Source organism: Cavia porcellus, unplaced genomic scaffold (genome assembly GCF_034190915.1).
Source record: "Cavia porcellus strain 051 isolate PalLab524CR breed Dunkin Hartley unplaced genomic scaffold, mCavPor4.1 scaffold_1, whole genome shotgun sequence".
Taxonomy (NCBI): Eukaryota; Metazoa; Chordata; class Mammalia; order Rodentia; family Caviidae; genus Cavia; species Cavia porcellus.
Window position 1 is genome coordinate 62,615,619 of NW_026947484.1, and position 22,103 is coordinate 62,637,721.

Sequence of the window (22,103 nt, forward strand, 5' to 3'; positions counted from 1 at the left end):
TTAAATATTGCATAGTTTATCTTATATAATGAATTCAAATTGTAATAAAGAATAAAAAATGATAACAAAAGAAGGAGATAGATCTTTCTTGAGTGTGAAGAAGATCAATAGATGAAGTAAGAGGCGTAGAAGAGGAGGAAAGGGGATGAAAAGAGGAGCTGAGATGTGTTATATGCACCAACTCCTCCATCCCAAATATGCTCCTCCAGTTCCCTGGGAGGATCCCAGAGCTAATCGATGTGACGACATCCCATCCTGGCTTCAACACCTGCTTCTATTAGTGTGCTCAGTTTGATCAATGGTGGGTACCACTGTTATGGCACTTGTCTCACAAATAATAATCCCAGATGACGTTCACCTGAGCTTGCGGCTTTTTGGTGCATATTGTGAAATACATAGGAAAGTTGTGAACAGTGTTTTCTTTTCCATGATGACTTCATTCTGACTTGTACAATGTGAGCCCTTCTGTACACACGAGGCATTTATATGAGTCAAACTTCATTATGGGGGTGGAAGATAGGGGGCTTCACAAAACTATGTGGTGTGGTAAACTCACCAGTGTGTATCATCACTTCAGTTACTGTCATGGTTACTGTGTCAACCTGAGAAGTTTAGAAGTTTAACCGTGTGACTCAGCAGGATGACAGGGTAAATATCCTCAACTTGTGTAAGAGGAAGGCACCAGATGGTGTGAGTGCTGCAGCTGTTCCGGAGTAGCTTGCTTACAGTGTAAGGGAGGAAAAGGGGTTCACTCTCCCCTTTGCCTTCAGTCACTCTTGCTGTGCTCTGCCATCTTGAGCTGTTGCCCCTCACCATGCCACCCTGCCTTGGAGCCAGCTGATTACAGACTGAAACTTCCACAGACTGTGAGCTAGATAAACTTCTCCTCTTTTAACTGTGGGTGCTGGGTATTTTCTTCCAATAACAAGAATAAAGTACCCAAGAGGGCTCCTCAATTGTGCAGTCTCTAAGAAATGGCTTGCTATCATTCCTTCCACTGGCCTGAAGGCCTATCAAAAACTTACTTAAAGATTCTTTATACTTTTTCTTTTAAATTTAATGGTGGTGTCTATTCACACTTGGCTGCATTCTCAGCCTTTTTTTTTTTTTTTTTCAGTTTGAGACAGGGTTTCACTGAGTTGCCCAGCTGGGCTCACTTTTGCGGTCTTCCTGCCTCTGTCTCCAGAGAGCTGATACCACAAGCATGCACTGCCACATCAGGGCAAGAGACATGACCCATCCATCTCAGTATCACACAGCCAGCCCCGCAAGGGACTTCAAAATCAAAATCTTCCATTTTTGTTACCAGATCCTGAAAGAAAAAAGCGACAGGAGACAGATTGACCTTTCATGGACTTGTGGTAAGCATCTGAGAAGGCAAAAGTGGTAAAAGTCAACACAGGCTTTAAATAATAGTTTGTTGGCCCATCGCATTAATAAAGCCCATGGTGGACTTTGGCCTGTGGGAAGTGGTCAGTAAATTATGCTTATGATGGTTATTTCTCTGTCACACTCCATAACTACCTTTTGCAGCTGGTATGAATCATTGCTAATAAGTTTGTCTTTTCAAATTTTTACTTAAGAAAAATCATCTCTTGCTACAGGGCATTTTCTTGTTATTTTACAGGAAGGGTCAATAAAAAGTAGATGTTGCAGCAAAAATAATGTGCTTTCTTTAGATTCCAATTGCCATATTTTAGACACTAGAATACCTGAAAACCAGAAAATTTTTAGTCCCTGAACATACAAGAAGTTGGTGGCAGTTTGATGAGAGATGAGTGCTCCTAGCCCACCCTCTTTGGATCTGCTCGTATGTGCTTCTGTAACAGGAACACCAAGACAGATCATTTGCAAATACCAAGGGGCTGGAGAGGAGGAAGGGAGAGCACAGGAAGGAGAAGGTGTATAGAAGAATTCAGGGGTGTTGCATCCTTGTACCAACTCCCCATGTTGAGTGTAATCATTGCATACTGCAATCATGCGTGAATACAAAATGATCCTGTTGTCTAATGCATCTGCCACTTTAAAAATTGTAATGGTTGATACTTCATGTCAACTCGAAAAGTCTAGAAGCTGAAGTAAGTCACTGAGCATTTCTACATCCTAGGTTGCAGAGGACCCACCCTTCCTGTTCACCCTGTCAGCTCAAGGAGCTTAGAAGTTTAACAAAGTGATTGGACAGGGATCAGGGTTCTTGACTTGTAAACATCCTGAGCCTGTGCAACAGGAGGGCACGGAGATGGTGGGAGTGCTCCACCCACCTGGGGCACACAGCTATACTGTAAGGGAGGAGAAGGGGCTTGCTCCCCCTCTTTCACTTGTGTTGCTTTTGCTGCCTTCTGCAGCTATGAACTGTGGCCCCTCACCATGCCACTCTGCCTTGGGGCCAGCTGATTGGGACAGACATCTCCAAAAACCGTGAGCTGAACAAACCTTTACTCCTTTAACTTTGGGCATTGGGTATTCTGTTCCAGCAATGAGAGTAAAGCAAGTTATTAAGATTTGGTAAAATCTACAAAAATCTTCCATTTTGTTAGTTATGATATTTTTACATATAAATGAATCATTTAAAGTTTTTGGTAATTAATATATGCAAAATTCTAGTCAATTTTTTGGGAAGGAAAAATCGATGAGGAAAAGAGCAACATTAAAAGTAGAATTTAGGGAGATGAAAGGCGGCTCATATAAGGCAGTTTAATGAGGGGCCACCAGCAGGCTTGGGGTTCAGCAGGTCACAGACTGAAGGAGGCATCTCTCAGAGGCACAGATTGTAGCATCTTTTCATTATAAGCAAGTGATAGACTGTTGGGGGACTTCTCATCCTGAACAGCTTGTGTGAAAACTTTCTCAAAGCCACTTCTGCTTGGGTGGAGTCCCAGGGGCCAACGGTCCTTGTTTTTCTGGCCGTTTTCTGCCAAATGGTGTTCCAAAGCTTGGTTGCCTGGCTACGTAGCTCAATCATGTTATCTTCCACTCCTTGACTATTGCAAGGAAAAGCTCTTGGGAGCCAATTAGTGCTGTTTCCCCTTCCTGATAGAGTTGTTAGAACTGTGAGCTGTGAGCAGTCACCATGGGATTCTTGGGGAACGTTCAAATTCAAAGACTAGAACGCAGCATCCTATCCAAGGTAATGTAAAAGGATATTACCCAAGAAGGAAAAAGGAAAATGGCTTGGATTGCCTATTAAATTGTCATATTGGTAGAAAGAGATGATGTTCTGGGTTTTTGCTCCAGCAATTTCCACCTAAACCATTCACCGACTTTGCTCATTTACTCTAGGGTTAGTATCTTAAATAGTTTGATCTTTTTAAAGGTTGATACTAGAGTGTTACACTCTATCTTTTTCTTTCTATATTATACTTTAAAATTGACATATCATTTAATGATTTTCAGTGAAAGAACAGTCTATTTAAATACCATTTCAATGTACACTATAATCACTGAGGTTCCTTCCTTTATTTAAAAATGACTTGGATCTTACTGTTTAAGAGTTCTAACTTAGGTTGTGCTTTTTCTAAAACAGACTTTAAAATATGAGGAATTTCCCATATTTAAAGCATTATATCAAAGCATGAAACCGTTTCTAAAGAAGCACCTGGAATGTTTACTACTTTCTACTCTGTTACTGTTACTGTTAGTTAAGTTGTTGTTCCTTTAAGCTGGCTATGTGAGCTTTACAATGTACCCTGGAACTTAATGAACTCCTAGAGGTTACAAGCAAGAATTTAATGTTTACTCATATTCACTTACACAGTGACAAAATGGTCCAATGAAAGACTTCTTGAAGATTGTACAAATGTGTTGTTTGTTTTGTTTTGTTTTAGTTTGGTTTGTGTTTTTGGTAAGAAAGGTCCTACCAGTTAGACACCTAATTAAGCAAAATGACTTACCTGGTAAATACTCTTAAAGACAAGATGCCCACTGGAACCATTTGGGATTTTGTTAAAAGTTTTATTAAAAATTGTTATTATATATTCCACACTAAGGTTTTGTGTTCTGTTAGAAAACTAAGAGTGCATTTTAAAATAAAAGCAGCAAATAGAAAAATGATTTGGGCTTATACGTTATTTAAAAATTAAGCAAAAGCCAGCGAAGCAGAATGTATGGTGTGACCTACTGAACATAATACAAAATTTTTCCTACAACTCACATTTTCACACAATAAGATATTATTTTAAAACAAAAGGTAGTATATTTACTGTAACAGATTTGTTAGTTACTTGGCACCACTGTTTACCAGTGAATACAATGCGGTAATAATTTCTATACTCTAAGTAGACATTTTACAGAAAGGGAAAGACCTCGAGTTCCATAGCACAAGGAAATAATGCAGGATTATAAAGAGATGTTAGCATTCCTAAAAATCATGTGGGTGTCCTGAGAGGACTGTTGTATTCTCTAGGTATCTTCTTCATGGAGTGGAAAAAAACAGGCCTTTAGAAGTTGGGCATATCCAGGGAGCAAAACTGTTCATCTTCTCTGGAGAAGAGTTGCTAATCACTACTGGTGTTATCTCTTTAGCATTGTGGAATCTGACTTTATCCATATTCTAGGAATCTTTGGTCATTTTCCTTTGCTGCATTTAAATTTTGGTTAAACTTTACCTGCAAGGCACACAGTAAGAGGGAAGGAGCCTGGCACAGTTGAAAACGACAGAAAGCATCTGGAAGTAAGTTCTGCCCGTGAAGAGGTATTATTGACCAAAACACTTGCTGGAAGGAAACAAATTTATGCTGAATTACTGGGTTGTGCTCACCAGCATTTACTTTTAGTTGAAAGATTAGTTTTTCTGCTTGAAACGTGCTTTCCGTACAGAGCTATCATTTCAGCATGAGCTGAAAGAAGAAGGTAGCTCAAGTGAAAAATGTGAAGTAATGCCGTGATTCGACAGATGGCAACAAGGCTGTGTGAACCAACATCAGGGCGGCCTCTTCCTACAGGAAAAAAAAAAAACTAGTGAAATCCTGCATGGTGATAACATTAGTCATTAGGAAAAATGATCTCTTCAAAACAGTACCCAAGCAGAAACAGTTACTCCACCACCTTTTTCCAAGGTTTAGGATGCAAGGTTCCTACACATGGAAATGAGACAGGTATGTTTTATGCAGCCTGCATCTCCATTCAGTGGGTTCCACATACTTACAGAGGGGTGGCTGTTTCAGTTTCCTTTGGGGTAAATATTTAAAACAGAACAAAACAACCTTCTCTGCTTGCTGTCTCTCCCTGTCTCCTGTCCTCTCCCACTGGGTGCTGCTTCGGTTCCCCTAGTATGCACTGGGGGTGCCAGGCTCTCTCTGGTATCCTCTGAGAGCAGGCGGCCAGCTGGCCTGCTGTGCCCCAGCTCTCAGAAGGGGCCTGCAGAGAAGTGCCCCTGCTGGCAGGAGCACAGGAGCTCTGCCTGCCTCTCAGCTGAGTCTTCTGACAGATTGGCCAGAGGCTGCCTTTGGCACAGGAAGAGAGTAGAGTCAACAACGCAGGTTCGCATTTGACTCCTTGCCCCAGCTAGGTGGAGAAAGACAGATTTGTTTTTCCCTTAGTGACCCTGAAATTTAGAAGCACCATTACCTTGGAATTGTAGGTCAAGAGACCTGCACTCTCTGATCAACTACATGCATTCCCTTGATTGTGCAGTTCCTGTGCACTCAACTCTGAGCGCCACCAGGCAGTCTGGGAACCGTGTCTTGCCCTCAAAGAACTCAGAATAGAAAAATCTGCTGCAGAAGTCAGGTAACACAAACTGGTGGGGGGGCAGGAAAGTCTGAGAATCAAGCCAGTAAAGGATGGCAATGGTCTAACCTGGCAGCACACTCCCTGAAAAGACAGCTTGCTCCTTCCCAACCAGCCTGCCCTCATGGTAGGCATCCTGGGACAGGGCCTTCTGCTTCCAGTGTTCCTGGTTGTTCCAGCAGCATCCCTGTTTCCTTTCCTGGCAAGCACTTGGCTCTGTTTCTCTCCATGTTTCTGTCGCTGTCAGGCAGACCATCTCCAGGTAAGAGAGCCTGGAAAAGCCTACCTGCTCCACTGTTCTCTAGCCAGCAACCTCAGCATCAAGACAGCCAGGGTTTCCCAAAGGCCCAGCAAAAACCTCAGATGTGGACATGGGGTCTGTCATTCCTCCTTCCTAAAAAAGCTGAAGAGAAAATGCTCATTGATTGGGTATGGATCACTTACACATCAAAACAAACACAGAGATTTTTCCCTCCCACTACTAACAAATTTTTGAGGGCTAAATCAGGGGTGGGGCTTTTGCCCCATACATATTTGTTTTCTGCTCTGGTCTTCTATTTCATTGTCTTTTATATTAACATTCTCCAGGGAAACCTACACAGGGAAGACAGCAGAGACTGGGAAGAGGATGGAAGAAGGGACTGATCATGTTGACAAAGCCAAGGTAATTCGGCAGGTACTTGTTTAACCCTTCAGATACTGGAGACACTCGAGATGTCTCAGATTTGTTCAAAATCTTCTTTTTAGTTAAACGCATGCACAAAACTCATTTGCTGGGAGCATCTAATAGATGAGGGGAGGTCCTGGATGCTCCGGAGAAGGCACACTCCACTAGAGTTTACACCCCAGTAGAAGGCAGAGGTAGATACAGATGTTGAAACAGTGACACATAAAGCTAGAGATAAATATATATGACAGTAGGGAGGAAGGAGGGAGGGGGAAGGGACAAACACAAAATAGAGGCACTAATCCTGGCCTTAACATCATTTTAAGATTAAAAACTAGTCATAAATAGTGGAATGTCTTGAGACAACAGCCCCATGTTACACAGAAATAGGTGAAAAGACGCTGATGGGGTGTTCTTCCACACTGAAGAACTCTACAGTAGGAGGCAGCACATGGAGCTAAGGTTGTGGATGAAAATTCGAATTATGTCATCCTCCAGCTTTAAGGATGTCCAAATACTACAGGATGGAAACAGATACTAATAGTGTTGCTTAAATTTATTTGACAGTAAGATTCTCTTTAGGTGTTTTTAAAGTCAGATGTATAGACCTTACTGAAACATTTGGTTCATCGTTTTCTTACAGACTGGATAATCTGCGTTTACACGTGGCTGTTTATCTGCACTTGCCCGGGGGAAACGCAGGGGCAAAGCAAGGTGTGGGCAAGTGTGTTGGACTTGGGATGCGCTGGGCCCTCGATCATGCTTCTGTTTCTGGTGCGGACTGCAGAAACGCTATGACAGATCAGGCCTCCTTTGTTTATAGAGCGTGAGAAGGCAAGAGGGTTAGAGCAAACCACTGCACTTCCACGCTTACACAGAGCAGGAGGCCCAAACGCTAGCAAGCCGTGTGCATGCTGACAGAGAGCAAGCACAGAGGTTGCAGACCGAAATATCCGGAGCCCATTCTTCTCCTTCAGGTAAGTACTCTTCTCCCACCTAGCCTGCCTCCCAGGGGTCGCCCCTGCTCTGCTGCTGCAACCTGCCCACAGCAAGGGAGGACAGCCGCTTCACAGCCACAAGCTTGAGGACAGGAGGTGAAGGACAGGCGCTGGCATGACTGGGGAGCCCAGAGATAGACGGCAGAGAAGATTCCTGACAGGACAGAAACAGAGTGGAAGTTCTACAATGGCTATTGGTGTACCGCTCATGCACAGTCAGGAAACTCCCTGGGACTATGCGTAGCGGAAAACTAGCTGCTTCCTAACTAAGCTTGTGGCAATTAATAGCATCACCACTGGCTGCTGTGGGTGAGGGTCTTACTGTAAAGTGTTTTTATCTCTGAGTAGGTCACAAGATTTAAGGCAGCCAAGATAGCACTGCTAGTGCCAAAGCCATAGCCACTGAAAAGTTTCTGGTTCCACTGGAGTATACGGTAGGACTGTACTTTTTTGCTCCCCTGAAATTGTTTGCGGCAGTGTGATGATTAGTTAGCCATGGAATTGAGCAGAGGTGATGTGTTCTTCTCTAGAGGGCTGCTTGCTGCTGGTACATTACTGACCACTGTGTCTCTCCATCTACTCCACCAGACGCGTGGGCATGGAGGTTGGCTGCACCTCCAGACTGATCCTGGACACATAATGCGAGTAGCTTTAAGCCATCAAGACACAGAGTTATTTGTCACTGCAGCACTGCCCCCGCTACAGCGACAAATGTTCGGTCCAGTCTATACTGTCCTTCCATCCAGGTGTGGCAAGCATAAGATCATGTATCATCAGATTGTCTTCTGAGGCAGAAATAAGTTGTTACGTTTGCCTAAAAGCAAACCTTTCTCTGCTCTTCACTGATAAAACAAATGTGACCTTTCATTCAAGCCAAATAAGTTTCTAACCAAGCTAATATGATGTTTATTGGTTTGTCCTACATAATTTTGGGCCCTTTTGATTCTTGAGCCACTTCATTACCAGTCTTTGCCAGGTTGTTACAATAGCTCCCTAGCTGGATTTTCTGTCTCTGGAGTTTTTCTCTTTTTACACAGTTAGTAGAGTGTTTTGTTATTAATCCTGTCCTCAGATTACTTTTTAGAGATAACTTTCTGACAAGTTTCCTATTTCAAACCTCACCATAGCTTCTTATTGCTTATAAGAAAAAGTACTTGTAACATACAAAACCCACAGGCTTTAATTCTTTTCTTATAAACTATCTAATCTCCTTAGTAGCAATGAGAGACAGACAGAGAGAGAGAGAGAGAGAGAGAGAGAGAGAGAGAGAGAGACAGAGAGAGACAGAGAGAGACAGAGAGAATATTGGAGAGGAAACACACCAGACTCATTTATTTACAGAGTATCTGAGTACTGACTACACATGGTTGTCACTGACATTCCCAAGAGATACCTCAGAGTGAGAGGCTCGATCTAAGCTTAGTCTCTTAGCTATGCCTGTGGCTCTGATATATCTAGGACAACTCGAGTCCATCAGTTGCAGTGTTCTGCGTGTCCTACAATTAACTACACCTTGCTTTGAGCCCTGGCCTCATTTTGTAACTGAAGGAGTTCGCTAGTACTCCCAGTTATTCTTATTTACTATTTGTGATACAAAAAGCTATGGCATTTTCTGAATTGGAAATCTAATACAAAATGAGTATAAATGGATTAATTCAACTCTACTAGAGAAATTGATTTTTTTGTTAAGTCCTAACATATGCATATGTCATCAAAGGATTTTGTAAGTTTTTAATTCCCTGATTTTTCTTTCAAAACAAAGTTTTTCTCTTTTTCTACTGATGAGTTATATTTACCATAAAAGCGTGGAAATTATAACAGTAGGGAAAAAAGGAAAGCATATCTCTTGCATAGTGTCAGCACCAAAAGAAAGCTTTTACTGCTGGTCTAGATTTGGTGTATTGTCTTCTGGTCTTTTGCTTTTTACTCCTATGCATAGAAATCCTATTCCACACTACTCCTCCCTTTCAAGACCAAGGACAAATTGTGCACACAAGTTCTATCCTGAAAAGCCAGGCATCTTGCCCACCTCCATGGATTAAACATGCATAGTATGCAGGCCCGTTCTCTAATTCCCTTTTATTGGCCAAGGTTTGGTGAGAGAAGCAAAACCTCCGTGAGTATTAGAGGAGAGAGGATTTATTACAGGAATTAGGTATTGCACAAATGTGACCCCCTGCTGGGGAACAGAAGATCTGGAGTGGAAGCTGAAAAATCAGAGAGAGAGAGAGAGAGGATTATGAGCACATCTGAGGCACACTGGCAAGCCCCTGAGTCAGAGCCAGAATAGACACAAGGTAAACCCAGCACGTCCTACGGTTATAATGGGGCAATACCCTTCCTAAAGTTGAGGGAACCCTGATGTCTGCCTCACTTCTGTTCTTTGAGTGTCCAGCCTGCAAGGAATACAGCCCTTTGAGGATATAGCCATGGCCAGTGGAAGTTCAAAGTGATGTGCCCATGATTAACATCTTTTTCAGCTGATAAGGCCACCAGGCACCAGGAGGCTGGCTAGGAAATACACAGATGGACCTCCTCTAAGACACAGGCTATTCAGATCTGCAGGCATGGGTCATCTTACACAGCTAATTCTCAAGTTCCTCTTCTGTTGAGATTTCTCTTTGGTAAGACACAGATATCTGTTCATATCTTCCTATGCTGAAAGATTTATCTGCAGATCTGTCCCCAAACCTTCTTGTCACCAGTTTTCAAACAGTATTCCTCCAAGCCCCTGACCATCCAACCAAACCACTAGTCTGCCCTTGAGTCGATACAGTTCTAATCTTCATCTCTCTGCCTCTAGACACAACTGAATAGACAGAGACACTGCTTGAGTGCTCTGCTGTCGGCAGAGCACCTCCTCTCTGCTGTCCTTCAGGCCACCGCGAGTGAGGCTGCACTGTGACAGACATCTGCTTTTAGATGCTAAAAGTTTATCATGCAGAACCATCACTAAACCAAGCCTAGATGCTTTTTCGTCTTGATCAGCCAATTATAGGGAACTCCTATTAAGTCCTCATGGGTGAGTTGAGAGGAAAACGAGCATGTAGCAAGGGTAGGAACCTTGAGAATCAGAGTCATATGCTCATGTGCTTGAGGAAAGCCTAATCCCATCAAATGTGCCTCCCCAGCCTGGTAGCAGAAGCCTTCGTGAGGTCCCTACCCAGAGGTCTGGTGTATAAAATGCCACATGGAAATGAGGTCTTCTGAAAGTGTACAGGTTGCAGCCTGTAATCATACATTTATTCGTGTTAGGGCTTGGTAGCAAGCCAGCAGCTATTTCTTCAAATAATAAGAATACGCAGAGGAGAGCGTACATTTGTTCCTGGATCTTAAGCATCTGTACTAGGATTTTTCTAGAGGGGAGAGAAGACATTATGCAACTTTCCTATCTGTCTATTAAGCTATATTTTTCAACCTACAGGCAGAATATACATTTCCAAGCAAACTTCTCTATGCAGCTCTGTTCTGTAGAACTTTACTTTTCTCATGGCCTCTTTCCAGTACAGCGCTGGTTCTCTTTCCTATGCTCTCAGAATGGAAAAGGCTCTTGGAAAACTCATGCGGTAGCATGAACCCTACTGATCTCACTTTGCTAGGGTAGACAGACAAGAAGCAGACAGGGCAACAGCTGTTGTATAAACAGTATCCACTGGCATTCCAAAGGATTCATTCTACAAAGGGCAGATGTGACTGCTGTGATGGGTCCTCAGAAGCAAGAGTGGGAAGGGTGTGTATATCAATCCTTCCTTTACAGTGGTGGACAAAGCTCAAAACACAGCTCAGAACCAAGATTGGAAAGTTTTCCAAGAGTCATCTAACAATACAGTGAAAATAAGTTGACTCAGGAAGAAGTCCATGGCACCCCTATGCATTTTGCTTACCAGGCGATGGAGAGATGGTGCCTCAGCTGACTTCCTTTTTTGTCCAGAAGCCAATGAAGGAGGCTGACTCCTGGGATATCACTACTGGAGAACCTGGGCTGAGGAAGGTGTGCCCATTACACTTCACTTCTTTGCTCTGAAGTTTCAGCTTCCACCGAGCTCAGTCAAAAGGATAGGGGCCATCTGGGATTGGAGGAGAGGGGTAACCGTGCTGTCTTTCTAGTGAACTGACTCATGTCTTGTCAAAACCTGGGTTTAGGTTAGACACCACTTCTTAGTGAAAGATCTCCTGCGTGCCCTGGTAGAAGGTGTTTGTCTTAATCATGAGAGCCCTTTCCCAGCCTGTTTCTTGCAAAGCTTTTCTTTTAATTTTATTCTGTACCGATACACATTTGCAATTCCTAATGATTACATTCTTTTTGAAGAGCTGGTTTGCTAAACCATTCTGTCAGTGTGCTTTGAGCTATAGTTCATACCTTGATGCCAGCATTCTCTTTTGCTAGGCCCCTTGTTCTTTAGGACATCTAAATGCATAGCTGTCAGCAGAGAAATATGTTGCAATTTGCAACTAGTAGTAAGTAAAATAGCAGCACACAAATGATTGCAGGTGACATCTGTAACATGTTTCAAACTCTTTAGTGCTGCTTTCACTCATGAGCATTCAAGGGCAATTTCTTATGCACAGGGCATATGGTGCAAAAAAAGCAAATGCACCAGAAAAGGCTCATAACTCCAGGTTTGCTCACGAGAGCACGTTGCACATATTAATGCCATCCATTAAGTGTCACGACAAAGGAGAGCGAGAGCTGCTAGGTTAGGACGTGAGTTTCTTGAGCAGAAGCGCTCTGATCCTCCAGTTGCTGTATCAGCCCTGTCACTGAGAACAGTGAGATGTACTTAATAAGTGGCACAAATTAACGAAGTTGAAGAAAAGTGAAAGACCAAAGTAAATCAAATCTATCAGACTGGATGATGGCAGAGGGAGAAAAAGGCAATTTCTTACTGGGACATGAATCAGCTATTTAGGTAAGACCTTACAATAAGAAGTCACAAACGTTATAAAAATAAGTGGTGGACTGTGTTCCATGTCTGGAGTCAGCTGAGTGAGGCTCTGAGATTCTGGCGGGCCTCACACATATGCCTGAGGTTGCAGCAGGCTGTCAGCTGCTATATTGGCCAGCTTGAGACAAGCGGGGCACCCTGAAATTGTCCCATTTTCTTCTTCCTCTTGCAAGCTGACCTGGTTGCTTTCATGGCAACTGAGTGTGCTGGACAGACGTAGTGGCAACCCTCGAGGACACTAAGGCCTAGGCTCAAAACTGCTCCCTGTCACTTCTGCACATCCTATAGAGTGAGCACATCAGACAGCCAGCTCACACAGAAATGAGGCGGTGTGTTTTCAGTGAGGAACTGTCCATCCACACGGAAGGATGGCTACAGAGACCATGAGGAGCTGAGCTCATCACTCACTTGATTAGAGAACATGAGATCTTATCACACGGGATGGTTGGAGCCTAGAACAGAACAGAAGATTTTTAATAAAATTTCACCAGGTTTAAAAACTCTTCTGGAGCAACTTCTGGGGTTGAAATATCCCTCCACTATGATGTCCACAGGAATGCAAAGGCACCACACATATTGTATTACACAAGAGCACAAGACAGCCATTCTGCACTGCACGCTGTACCTGCAAGGACTCAACAGTAAACCCCGTGAGAAGACAAAGTCATGGCTCCGGAAGTCTGTTCCTTTTCCATGCATGGGGCATTGTGCATGAGTACCTGTGCCTCTGACAAAGGACTGCTCCCAGAGATCTGTCACCATTTCTAGTTCATTATTCCTCCTAAGGATCCTGTGGGGGGCAGCGGAGTCAGAGAAATAAATCAGGACATAGAAGATAGCCCCTCCAGCAGCTCCTGGGCAGCACAGATGTACAATGGTGGAAATGCTCCTGATCACTTTCCATTTATTTCTGAGACCACCAGTTTTCCCTATTGCTTGTTGCAAAGTTTAAGACAACATTAATTTTTAAGGACTTGAAAGTGCTTTTCTATTTAAAATCAAACAAGACAAGCATCATTTTCATTCTGGAACTGTGCTTCGCTTCTTGACATGTGCTGAATATATAGACACTGACTGAAAAATAATCATAATAAAAAAGCTAAGTGATGGAAATGAGTAATTGCTTGGCAGCCAGTCTGCAGGGAGAGGGCTGGTGCCGTGCAGCACGTATTTCGTGAATAATGAGAGGCGTCTCAGAGCTGTGCAATCACTGCCTATTGGGTCAGAAATTTCACATTAGTGGATTCATCAGAGCAGATCAGTGTCATAAAGACACTTTCTCCAGGGGCAGACACACCTTTCCTTTCTCTGAACTGTCGTTTCTTGCAGTATGGTTGATACTGCAAAGGCTTCCTGAGAAAGGAGTGACAGAACTATATCTTATATCCATGTGGTTGTACTTGCTTATTGAGATAGAAAGTGGCTGCTTTTATTTTTTGATTTAATTTTATTATTTAATTTGAGATAGGGTCTCACTCAGTAGTTCAGGTTGGCCTTGAACTCACAACAATCCTCTTGCCTCAGCCCTTAGTGCTGGGATTACAGGCCTGCACCACCGTGCCTGGCAGCATGCAGCTGTTTTTAGCAAAGATAATCTGATAAATCTATAGCCTAATGAAACATGAAATAAGTATCATCAAAATGCCCGTATAATTCCATGATATTTTGCTGAGTAATTAGAGCTGAGAGAATCTCAAAGCTGCGAGAGGACTTTTGGGTCTTTTGTCCTAGGAGTACCTTGGTGTGAAAGCCAACAGTGTCTTTCGTCAGAGTCCCTGTCTGCCTTTCTGGTTCTTTGTGGGATCTTACGTCCTGTCCTCTTGGAGTTAGGTGTGGTCATATGGCCCAAGTTGGCCAATGAAATTTGAACAAAAAGTGACGTGGTCTCCCCCATGAAACCCTCACGTTGTTTCTGCCAGGGCACTGGAGCACCAGACCAAAGGGTCTGCTCTGGCGAATTTTGATAAGCGTGCAACATGATTGGAGAATAAGTATTTTAAAGGCAATAAGAGTGGTAGTCATTTGTTACTATAAAATACCTCTGCCTATCAAACTCCTACACTGAAGATCTTTGCTGTTTTTGCTCAGTACATCTAATTATGTCATGTGGCTAAAAGAATGAGATTTTACAGCTACACAGAATTAAATTTGAATGATATTTTGAAGTGACTAAAGTCCATATAAAGTAGAAACCATGACAGTGTTATGAGGAATTAGATTATTCATTCAAGATCTTCTGTGTAGTACCCACATAATCGTCCCAATCATAATTAGCTAATAATTATTAATTAATCCAGAGGCAGTTGCACTAAACAAGGAGGTGAAATTGACTATCAGATATAGTTACTTTATAAAATTCAAAATATCATATGTATATTATTTACCATAAACCTCCCCAAATTCTATCTTTTTCTTTTGGCCTCAATGGGACCGTAGAAGACTAAGCTAAAGTTCAGGTTAATTCCAATGGCACAACATGCTTGAGAAACTGAAGTGCGGACAGTGGATACATTCACCCACAGACAAATACCTGCTTGGTGGAAGAGGTAGATTTAAGGGCAAAGGCAATGATATAATTTATCATTCAAAAAAGACACTTTTGAAGATAAAGGGAGACATTGTTATTAATTATCCCAGAGTAAGAAATACAAATGAGAACTTTTCCAGGAAAGCAGAGTTTGCCACGAGACTAACCAGGATTTCCTTTCCTGTGCATGTACACAGTATCACTTTCTTTTGTATCAAACATCTTCATCCTTTGGGCATCAGAAACTGTCATTTTCTTGCATGGCATAATTTTGACACTAAAGAAGGAAAGAAGAAGTAAGAAACACGTCTTTCTCACTTGCAGTTCTTTAAAAATCACCCCCTTGTTCTTCATTTGCCTCCATGCTTTCTTTGGCTATATTTTCCTGTTTATCCCTTGTCAGTCCTATTTAATGACCTCAACTGTCTTGCTTAAAAGAGGAAAGTTACGATTGTTGATTATCCTTACCCTATACTTGAAAAAATAGTAAACCCAGAGACAAAATTAATTCTGAAAAGACTGAACACTTTCAGATAATACACAACACAAAGAAAGTTGCCTAGTCCCAAAAAAGAACAAAAACAATTGGTGAAATTGTTCAAAAAGTGTACATACATCCATACTCAGCTGGATGCCTAAGCCTAATCCTCTCCTGTTCTATATATACATGAGAAATCATACCCTTGGATGTACAGGAAATTAACTCATGAGAAAAAGAAAAGGCCCAGAGAACATATTCTACTGTTCTCTCCAAATTCCAACCCAAGGCTAAAAATGGACCACAGAGAAGTCAAAAGCTGTGAGAACTGAGATCCAGTGCTGGGGACCCCTGCCCATTCCTAAACAAGGGTCCATCCAGCTGGGCACTTCCTTTGGTTATTTAATCCATCCGCCCCTTTTTGAAGCCTTTTGTATTCATGGAGCCTAAGGAGAATGCATAGCAAAACATGGCCTTTTAGACCTTTCCCTATCACAACTGTAAGAAAAGCCCCAAATATATAGAGTAAGAAACATGATGATGCGTATGTCCAGGGGTCTCGCTGTGGTCTAACTGCACCCTAACATGGCCAGATGCACTGGGCCTGTCATCTGCTCTCTTTCTTCCTCTGCAGCCTCACGCTTTGCCCTCTGGTCTACCATTGTCTGGCCATGTGGCCCTCCTCCTGCCCCCTGCATAGGACACACTGAGGCCTCTTCCAGACTTCGCCCTCATCTCTTGGGCTGCCTGGGATACTCTCTGCAGATCCTGTAGTGTCTGGCTCTTCTTAATCATTTATGACTCAAAGATTTCTCTGACCTTTGTGTGTATCTATTTGGGCCATGAATATATTTCTAGAAGACTTCTTAGAACTCAATAGGTTCACAATAAATACTTCATGAAAATACATATGAATGAATTAATGAATAAATAAATTTCATATTTATTCTGGAATAAAATGACTGAACAATTACTCTTTTGGTCAATTTGAGAAATGATGGTATTCATCTTTCTCTAGCACACAGTATTCCTTATAATAAAGTGCTATACAAAGTACAGTAGGACCAAAGTCACCTGGAGTACCGAGAAGACAGAATGAGCTGTATGGGCCAAACTTCGAATGCAAACTTCCCTCTGCATCTGACCCAGCATCCTGACAGGCTGCACTCCGTCTGTTTCCAGTGTAACCCTGCTCCTCCCTCCTATGGCTCCGTTCTCTGATTACTAAATGCTACTCACTTTCCTTTCTCTTTTGTAACTGTTCTGAAAAGGGACTTCATCTTTAAGCCACTTGACAAGATTCTTTACAATGATGTTCCATAAAAACTGACTCTCAAGAATATCTACAGCGTTTGAAACTTTCTGGCCACAGGATTCTCCAAGTCCAACTCTAGGAAGGAACATCATCTTTCTCTCTTTCATTTTGAGCGAAGTCAAAAGGCTCCAGCCCAGAAAGGCTCAAATTTGGTTGAACGCATGGAATGGTTAGGTTTTCCTTTTACACCTGTTCTAAGCCATTTACGTGAAACTCTAACTTTGAAGCTGGGGAGAAATTTTGTGTGACACTGATATCCACAAACGGCAGTCTTTTTCTTCAGTGCAACTACCCACTGCAGGTGCCTGCAGGGAACGGCACTGACAGAATGACCCTGTGAGCAGGCTTGAAGCCATGGAGTCCAGGCTCAGGAAGGTCTGGATTCAGGTAATTCAGAGCTTTTGGTTTTATGGATGATGGGACCAGAAGGTGGAGAGCTGGCTTATTAAAGGATAAATGGTGGTTTAAGTGATGGCATGTTTCTTTAATTCTAAACTCAATATTTTTTCCATTCTACTATTCAAATTCTCCCTCTTCTTTCTCTCCCTCCTGCTCTTCCCTCCACCCTTCTAATGCATGCATCAAGTCTGATGATGGGCCAGGTCTCCCCTTTTTGTCCCGGTAGATGCAGTTCCCAGCTCTCTGCATCTTGCTCTGTGCCTTGAGAGCCTTATCTTTACAGAGCCATTAACGGACCTCTTGCGGGCATCCAGTGAGTTCAGCCAGGAGAAAACCTTGGCCACAGCGTGGAGGGCACACACGTCCTGTGAGCTGTTCTGCCTGGTCACCGTGGCTGGCTGTCACTGTGCTGGGCTTTTGTCGGGCAGAAAATCTCTCAATTTCCTCTGTCCCCTGAGACCTAGAAAGGTTGAGGCGTCTGTTCTGTGTCATTCCTGGGCCATGTCGCTGTCATTCTCTGCTTTGCTGAACCATGCAGCACCCACAGAAGTGCCTCTAACTCTCCTTGAATTACCAAATTGCATATACAGTCTATTTCCAGTGCCACTGCTGGTCAAAAGACAGATAGGTAGGTAGAGGCAGACAATTGCTCCCATCATGAAGTGGGGACTGCTTGGTACTAGACCCTCTGCTAAGACACCTCCATGGATTTGTTTTTTAATTCTCATGATTACTTTGTGAATCAGTTATGATGGAGCCTATTTTAGAGTTGGGGAACCTGCGTCTCACTGAAGTTCCACAGCACGGTCAGGGTCACATAGCTGGTAGTTGGACACTGCCCTGTCCTCCTCACAGAGGTCCACATGCCCTAGAACTGTTCCACAGTGATTAAGGACCCAAGGAGGGAGGGACGTCCTGGGAGACTGGCCCATTCACCTGGAACCCACCAGCAATGCAAAGAAGCAGGGAGTTTGAGAGCAATGGCACAGGAGAAGCCTGCTCCCGAGGCCCAGGCCAGGCCTCAGCTTGTCAGGAGTCTTTGAGGAGGAGGCCCTGCTGGCCCCTTGCAGACCTAGGCTCTCAGGCTCACCCCAGGAGCTGTCTGTCAGCTGCTCCCCAGCCTGGCCTGATGCCTCACAGTCTGGAGCAGACACTTGTCCCTGGGGCCTCCATTCAATCCTGGCAATCAGCACCTCTGGCTCCCCCTCCCTTCTGGGGCAGAGGCAGCCCAGCTCCTGCTCTGATGGAGAGCTCTGAATTATTCATCAGCCCATCCCGGCAGGTGATGAGATCCTTCCCTGATCTGTCCCTGTCAGGAGGTGTTTATTAATCTGTTTCACCAGCGGTTCTGCTCTGACTGCGGGGCCAGAGCGCCCCACCCGCCTGCCTGACATGTATTGGCAGAGACAGCACTTTAAAGACTCCCTTTTGCCTGGGAGGTCATCTGAAGGTTATTAGAACAAATTATTTCTTCATTTCCGCTGACTGAGTAGATGGCCTTAATGATCTGTCACCTAGCAATAGCCTGCCTGTTCAAACATGAAGAATGGCAGGCTGATGGGCTTATAACTAGAATCAGTTCATTTTAGCTATTCTCTTGTCAAGCATGTTTCCAAGATACATATAGTATTTACATATTCATGAACCTCCTTCACCACTGATGCTGAGCGGGCGGGTCTGATAATGTGATACAAGTTTGTTCCCTGTCCTCGGGCACTTAAAGTCTATTAAGTGAATCAGGTCTACCCAGGGCCTCTCTCCTGAAGGCTGACTCTGCCTTAGACACAGGGTGCGCTATTCCAACCCCACTCTCCGCTCCCTGGCCCTGGCCCTTCTCTGTAGCCTCCCCCCAATACCCACCAGAATCCCCTTGCCCTCCCTTCATGGAGAAGCAGCTCTGGCTTGAAGAAAACTGTGGGGCCAGAGTAGTCTTTCCTACTGCTAACACAGGAAACACTCCTGGAGATGTTTGCCTTCCTTAGCTCTCAGCTTGGTGCAGGTAACTCAGATCACTTGTGTAAAGCCAAGAAAAGTTATAGCTGGCTCTGCAGATTTTGGACTTTGACAGCATTTTAGAGTCTCCTTGGGCTACTTGTAGGTAATTACTAATTTATGGCTTGACTTCCAGATGGCCTATGGTCTTGTCTCAATCTAGTTGAAGATAGTGCCCCAGGCATATATCTTGCTATAAAACTGAATTACCTGGGGAGGACCTGAGATTTGTCATTTGGAGAAGGATTCTTATTATGCCTCTCCAATTTCCCACTTCTTAATCCACTTGCAATAGTCCTCCTCCCCTTACTGTGATTTATATAATTAGCTTGGACACCTCTCCTAATTAATTTATGTTGCAGCCTGTGGTCTGTGCCATGGAGTCTTTGGAAGCCCAGAAGTATAAGCTGCTCTATAATTGTAGGCTGTTTGAGTCCAGTTTGGCCTTGTTCTATTTCATCTAGGGCTCAAGTTCCAGCCTCATACGTACTTAGGTGCCAAAGGAAGCAAACTGCTTTTCAAAGGATGGCTGTGGTGTCCTTCACTGCAGGAATCACAGTGACATACAGAGAACAGCAGTACTTGGAAAAATAGCATCCCATCAGGAGTCACTTGGGGAAGTTTCAGCAAGCCACTCTCTTCTTTAAAAGTCAGTTTTTCTACCAGGGAAATGGGACAATAATCCCAGTCCTTTTTTCTACTCACAAGTCTCTGAGCAAATTAATGAGATAGTGAGTTGATGAGTACTGTACATGGAGGATCTCTTGAGAGGGTGGCATTAATACAGACTCAAACTATAATTGTTTGGGAGGTAAACAATGACCCCATCAGTCCAAGTATGCGTTGTTCATTTGAAAATATATCAAAGCATCTTACCTTCTTCCACAGGTCAGGGATGTCCCAGGATGGGTGTGGATGGCAGCTCACTGCAATCAGAATGGAATGAAAAGTCCGAGGAAACCAACAGGTGTGGAACCCGGTACTCTGGTCTCCTTTCCTGCTGCCATGGAAGAAAACTGTTGATTCAAGAAGGAAAACTTGAAGGTCTAGGCCTTCTCTGTCTAACACAGTGGCCACGAGCCCCAAGTGGCAATTTAAATGTAAGTTTCAATCACTTAAAGTAAGACTAGACCGCAGTTCCTGGGAGGGGTAGCTGTGGATCAGATTCTGCAGAAGTGAGTGCCGTCCTCATGGCAGACAGCACCAGCGCAGGCTACTCTCAGGTCTGGGCTGTTCGTGTGACTGAGGAACTTCCTTAAAATTCACATTTTTTGACTGACCTCAGAAACTCTCATTCTGTAGATGTCAGAGGAGTTACGCAAATCGGAATATTTCAAAAGCTCTCCAGTAATTCTGATAGAGTGGTAGGTGAGAATATCTGCCTTAATTGCTGCTACTCAAAGTCACAACCAGCAGAATTACCTGCAAGCTCATTTGAAAGGCAAATTTAAGAATTTGCAGTGGGACTTAGCAATCTATTAATTTGCTTTCCAAGCAATTCTTGTGCATGCTACCTTGCAGAGCTAAAATAGTAAGGAAATGCAAGGATCGCCAAAAACTATTGAAATTTAGATATAAATATTCAGTCTTAAGAAAACTATACTGAAATTTACTTATATATATATATATATATATATATATATATATATACACGTGGCATCTACTTGTGTAAAATTTATTTATTCTTCTATCCCTTCACCTCTCCTCCTTTGAATCTGTTAACAAATTTTAGGGTATTTCTTATGTACCAAGCATTGTCATAAGATTTGGGAATATAATACATTTTATGAATAACTAAAAGAAGTTGAGGGCACCAAACACTAAGCAATGATAGGGAGATGAAACATTAATTACCCAGATTTTATCTGTATATACTATATTCATGTAATGAAACTTTACACTGTATCACATGAATAACTACAATCATTATGCATTCATCAAACTTTTTTGATGTTTAAGGAGACGAAAATGTTAATTACCATGATTTGATCATTACTCACTGTACACTTATATCAGATTATAACATTGTACCCCATAAATTTGCACAATTAAATATTAAAACAGACCTGGAAACATAGCAATGAATAAATTTGTTATAATTTCTGCTTTATAAAGTGTGCCGTTTACTGGATGCTAACTCAATTTTTCTTAGTTTCCCCCCAGGTTTTATAGGATTGCAATAAAGTTAGACAACTCATTCAAGTACAGGTCATTTCGTTACATTAGAAAGCTCCCCAGAGCTTGCATAGTGTGTAGCACTTGGCAGTTTGCTCTGGTTCATGAGGATATCAGAGGGGGATGCAAGGCTAGAATTCATTTCAGAGGCTTTAGCTACCTTCAGTATTAATTTGCATAATGCAAATTTTGTCAAAGCACTCAAATACTCTAATAGTTATGAATTTCTTTTTCATGTTTCATTTTTTCTTAACATCTATTTTACTATATTTTATGTAGTTTTTTTAACTCATGGAAAATTTTAAATATAAAGATAGAAAAAATATTAGCTCATATACCACCACTCAGATTTAACAATTCCTTTAATGTATGACCTATCTTTTTCATGTCTATATCACCTTTTAATTTCCTCCTTATATTATTTAAAGCAAAACACAAATACCATCATCTCTTGACAGTTCTCTAAAACACAAGTCCTCTGTTACGTGCACACACATATACTATAATCACAATAGCCTGATACACACAGCAAAAACTTAAAAGGGGTTTTATGTCAACAAATATAAAGCCACTATTGCAATTTCCATTTGCTTAAAAAATATAATTTTGATTAATTTTAATTAATATAAGATCTATGTATTACTGAGTGATTATCTTACACGTTTTAATGGATAAGTCCTTTATTTCTTTTTTGTCTTATTGTAACTAACTTATCAATTGCTTTGTCGGGTAGCTTCCCACATTGTAGGCTTTTATGACTGCATGCACATCTCTGCCATCATTTAGCATGTCTCTATCTGTATATCCTGTAAATTGGTAGTTGCATATAGAGGCTTAATCAAATTGAGGTTTAATTTTTATTTTTTAGGCAAAAGTACA

The 22,103-nt window shown here is 42.5% G+C and overlaps 1 long non-coding RNA gene across 1 annotated transcript; it reads left to right on the forward strand.

The window, feature by feature from the left end:
• Nucleotides 1-3,015: 3,015 nt before the first annotated feature.
• Nucleotides 3,016-21,417, forward strand: LOC134476170 (uncharacterized). The gene is made up of 3 exons (XR_010047743.1): nt 3,016-6,391; nt 7,038-7,371; nt 19,938-21,417. It is a non-coding gene; the product is annotated as an uncharacterized LOC134476170 (long non-coding RNA).
• Nucleotides 21,418-22,103: the final 686 nt, after the last annotated feature.